Below are 5,744 nucleotides of genomic sequence, written 5' to 3'. Positions count from 1 at the left end.
GACAAGTTGCAAAACAGGAATAAAGTTCGATCTCGGTAAGTGAACACTGGCAAAGCCAATTATGAGTTTGCACAGAGGCAAAGTGCAGTTGAATGTTTATAGTAAGTAAACCGCTGCGGTGGAGTTCCGTTCTGTCGAGTCAACGGCGCAGCGCGAGCGCGGGCTGTAGACTGTAGACCTCACGTCGATTGACCGCAACACCAACTAACTGCACCAGACTCCGTACAACAAAAACTAACTGTTTAGAAGTGAATCCATCCTCAATTTTTGGGACGTTTCGGTAGTAATTGTATTTAATATTTTCATAGAAGTTATAAATAAATACTAATTAATCATAATTTTGGAAAAAGACGATAATTGTGTAGTACTGCTGAATCTAGTATTTTTTCAATTTCTCTTCTTTCTTAGGTTCCGTACCTCAATGCAGGTATCATGTATGGTCTTATAGCACAACTAATAAAGTTTGACGATTAATTATTAATTGTCGATGAATAATTGTTTAATGAATGTGAACGTTTCTTTGGAGACAATTGTGCTTTGTGTGTTTTATGTGAGTGTTACTTGTGATTTTACTTTAGTACTACATAAAGGTGTTAGAGATATTATCTTGTACGATGGAACTGAACCCTGCGTGCATATAATAATATGAGGAGTCCGACCTACCTATTAATCTATAGTCATGGTCTAAAAAAACTAGCAATTATCTGAAAAAATTGTACAAAAAGGTGTTATGATTGAGTTTGTTAAATAAGCTTCGTTTTGAATATCATGTTCACAACTTTATCACAACCAAAATATGGCGTCTCCACTTGTCTAGATAGCAACGAATTGAATGTGAAGTTATAAAAATATATCGTATCGCTAAATAAGTTTAGCTTTCTCGTCTCTAATCATAAGCGAAAATCCCCAGAGTGTGAGCGAATCTAGCGAACGGATCTAGACAACATTCTCTTAGCCAGCGAAATGGAGATAGTTGTAGCTATGCTTAGTATGGGATCTTATATCTCACCAACGTTGATAGTATTCGAGTGTCCAAGCACTTCAGCGTTAAAGTAAACGGGATCTTAATGTCTTTGTTTTAAAGCTCAAGTTTATCTATACACCTAAAGCCAGCGCTGCAAGCGGAAGCGTTACGAAATTAAATTCTGTGGTAGTGAATTTTTGACTTAAATTGAAGAGGTTTTTTTTTAGTGGTCAAATATTTGACCACTTGGGATGACTTGAAATTTAAAATTTAAAAATATTAGCTGATGCCTGCGACTTCGTCCGCGTGGATTTAGATTTTTAAAATCCCGCAGGAACTCGTTGATTTTCCGGGATAAAAAGTAGCTTATGTCACTCTCGCGGTCTATAACTGTACTCATGCCAAAAATCACATCAATATCGTGTCATTGCGACGTGATTGAAGGACAAACGAACAAGTGAACATACTTTTGCGTTTATAATAATTATGGTGCGCTGCCACGATGACCCATGTCACATGCCTACTACTCGGTCAAGCTAAGTTTGCACCTCGCGTCGGATACGTCACACTGACGTTTAGGTACGGTATGCGAACCGTACTGACGCGACATGATGACCGCGGGGAGGTGAGCGGGGAAGTGGGAGAGGCGCCGCATTCCAGCGAGATGCAAAGTTAGCGCGACCGAGTTATAGTAGTTCAATAGAATACCTTTGACGCCTGCCAGTGTAGGTGAAGCCTCAAGGTTTGGGTACAAGTTTCATGAGTGTCGTGAACTGTGACGTTAGTGAGCTGTGAGGAGTACAATCTCGTACTAAGCACAATGCGAGACAGCGCAAATGAGCCGGAAACCCCATTTGTGACACCTCGGCCACGCGGGAGCGCCCCCAATCAACCCCGCATCGGATCATAACCCAACGACGAGCGACCACACACGCCAGACCCCCGCCCGCCGCCACCGACCTCCGATATCATCGAGCAAAGTTGCGCTAGTACCAGACTAGCGACTTTTAGTTTTAAAGATCAAAGGGTAATAAATAGTACCTAAAAGAAGTATTTGCTCTAATAAGGATACAAAAAGATACAATTACTTACTGATTATCATCATGATCATAACCAATGCATTGCTGACTTTAAATCAAGTATACAGGTGCATTATACTCTTTATCTTATTTATATGATATTTTTTTCAAATTAGAGTTAATAGCCTAGTATTCCTAGACTTTATTTAATTATAACAAGTCAAACCGCTAGGATATGGAACACCCTTCGGCATTATTTTTAATAGGCATCTTCTAGACAAGCGCGCTCCATCTTAGGCTTCATCATCACTTGCCAGCAGGTCTGATTGCAGTCAAGCGCTAGTCTATAAATAAAAATTAAAAAATCCTCAAATCAAATCATACCTACTCTCTATTAATAAAACTGATAAATATAGAGGGACGTGTGGCCTACTTGTGACAACGAATATCGTTAAGCAACGTTGACCCAAGTCGGTAGCTAGATGGGTGACCGACTTCAGAATTTGGCCTTTTCGTTCCTCCGTGCATCGGAGAGCACGTTAAGCCGTTGGTCCCGGTCATTGTCATTGCCATCTGATAAATATGTCGTTCTCGTAGTCAGTTTAATGATTTGCTTCAATTGTTCAGCTATTAGTCGACTTGTATGCGGAAAGATCTGGGAACCCACCGCATTACTATCCCAAGAGAACTCCTACCATTCATTATAGGATTAATGGAAAGGGGTCACGACCTTCAGCTATGAGGAATACGACTATAGAGAGAGAGATTAATAAAACTGTAGCAACATTTTGTCGAGCGACATGTCTCCAGCGTGACCGCAGTGTATCCGTAGACTCAAGAAAGGTAATCACAATCTGGTGGACGACTCCTCACAGCGACTCCAGGGAGTCGACGGAGCCGATGCGATATTGGCGCAGTCGCTGTTGTCGATGAAACACCGTATCATGTGATGACTGCAATAAGCGAACGGTAAATTCCTTCACCTCATATTATTGCACGATATTCAGTCTACATTATTTTCACTCTTTGTGTCAGCGTCGTTTTTATTGATTTTTAGGGTTCAAAAACAGAACCCTGAAAACATCACTTTGTTACCTGTCTGCCTGTCTGTCCGTCCATCGTGTCTGTCAAGAAAACCTATAGGATACTTCCCGTTGACCTATAATCATGAAAGGCAGGTAGGTCGGTCTTCTAGCACAAGTAAAGTAAAAAATCCGAAAACCATGAATTTGGGGTTGTATCACAAAAAAAGATTAAAATGTGTTCATGAATAACTAATCAGTATTTTCAATTTTCAAAGTAAGACAAACAGACAACAAAGTGATCCTATAAGGATGCCGTTTTCCTTTTGAAGTACGGAACCCTGAAAATAATTAAAAATAATTAGCTAGCGTGTTGTGTTTGTAACACGTGTAATTTTGAAAACAAGATAACATTAGCGGCAGTTTTGCGAGTCAGCGCGGGGCCACGAGCGTGTTGTACGAGCGCCGCGCGCCACATTTGCATAACTATTACTTTCTTTGCGCTGCGGGGATGCTAATACGTGCCACAGACATACACATGATCCAGATAATTGCACAAGTCTCGGATGAAAAATTGTTTGACAAATATAAGTTCAAATATCTACCGTAGAATTGCGCTTACACAATTAGCGCATCATTTTTAAAATTGAGGGAATAGGGAGTGCAGGTGCACTTGATCACACAGCACTATAGAATATAGATAGTACATAGCTCGATGGAGGATCGACGTATTGCTTTACGCGCCTACTCTTCAAGGTCCGGGGGCTAAACACCGCCAACTTCCTAACTCCAGGCGGATTTCAGTCTTCACATATCTTTGAGAACAATAATTATGGAGAACTCTCCGGCGTGCAGGTTTTCCACGATGTTTTCCTTCACCGTTAAAATTATTGATTTTTCATTGCTTAGAACGCACATAACTCCAAAAAGTCAGAGGTGCACGCCCGGAATCGAATCTCTGACCTTCCGAATAGATGACAGACGTCCTAACTACTAGACCTAGGCTAAATTATCATAACTTTACCGTTTCAGGTGGTAAGGAAAAGATTTACTAAGGCACGAATTTAAAAAGAAAACGGAAGAAGATTTAGTCAAAGTTGGAAATTGTTGCTAACACACGTTCGCAACTATTGCCAAAGAAAATAATTCAGGTGAGGGACCGTGCGGGGGGCGGCGCGGGGCGCGGGGGCGGCGGCGAGAAGTTAGAAAAACTTTTAACCTTACACCTCGGCCTTACCTGGCGCTATTTATTTATCGCACCAGTGGGCCCCCAACTTTGGAACTTAATGCCGTAGCTTAGCAAACCTTTTATAGTTCGGTAAAGCTTTTACTTGAAGACGACTGCTACAACTCACACGTTGATAAATAAATAAATGAATAAAATATTTTGGTTCAATTAAACTTTTACAAGTACTTTTTGAATTGTCTAATGCATATACCACTGGTTGGGAATACCTTTCCTACCTTTTTCGACATTAAAATTATAATAATAATTTTTCTAAAACCAGTCTACTTATTCTTCTCCTCGATACAGTGGTTAGCGATGTCTTATAACCAGTAGGTCCTTGGCTCGATGCCCGGCAGAGGTAATTTGGAAATTTATAATTTCTAAGTTGACTGTAGGCCGGTGTGGTGAGCGATTTTGACCGTGGTTACCAAATTGTTATCACCCCAACAGCTAATCCCTGTCACCGAGTGAATTAGCGTTCCGGTACGATGCTGCGTAGACGCCGACAAGGGATATGGATTGTAAATGCAAAACTATGCTCTTGTATCTGTAACATTTTCACGATACATCCACTTAACTGGACGACAAAATTTAGTAAGTAGGGATTGAAAAAGCTTGCAAGCGTGCTGGATGTATAACAACGTAGTTTTGAAATATCTCGCTGCCTCAAAAAACCTGCCAATCCACACTCGGCCAACGTGGCTAGACTATGGCTCAAACCCTTTAAAGCGACCGGCGATGGGTTGATCATGATGACGATGATCCCAAAAGGTAACTGCAGTTTATCTATACAAGCCCTAGGCTTTCGTTGGCCATCTCTATGATTGCTAAACTATGTTAATTATTTTATACATTAGCAAAAACTCTTATTGCGTGGGAATAGGGACGATAATTAATTGAACATTGAGCTACTAAGTCGGTGGAAATTATGGCAACTATAGAGGTCTATTCGCGCCTTGAACTAAAGTTAAAACAAAACACAAATAAACACATTTCGCCAAGTTTGGTTCCATAGCGTTGTCGGCGGCCTCCGAGTCTGAATCGTTATAAATATTCATTGTTTCACGAAAATTGAAACTTTTCCGGATAACTTTGGAAGTCAAACATCAAATGGTAATGAGCCTCGATGGTAAAATAACGTCAAACAAAATCAAAAAGTTTATACTATACTAGATGTCGCCAGCGATTTCGTCCGCAAAGGTTTAGGTTTTTTAAATCCCATGGGAACTTTTGGATTTTCAGGGATAAAAAGTAAACTTTATCCGTTTTTGAGATGCAAGCTACTGCTTAGCAAATAGACGATTCAATGCCCGCGACTTTATCACGTGGATTTTAGTTTATCAAATATCTCGTCTGTTAATTTTCCACGGTCCATTCGTTTAATCAATTTTGACGAAATTTGGTATACAGAGACTGTTTGCACCCCGGGAAAGGACAAAGGCTACTTTTGGTCCCAGAAAATCCAATCCAATCAATCAATCGTCACTTTATTTTTCGAAAACTATTTCATG

Source organism: Maniola jurtina, chromosome 18, assembly GCF_905333055.1.
Source record: "Maniola jurtina chromosome 18, ilManJurt1.1, whole genome shotgun sequence".
NCBI lineage: Eukaryota > Metazoa > Arthropoda > Insecta > Lepidoptera > Nymphalidae > Maniola > Maniola jurtina.
The sequence above is the reverse complement of the archived record's forward strand: the minus strand, read 5'-3'. Positions refer to the sequence as shown.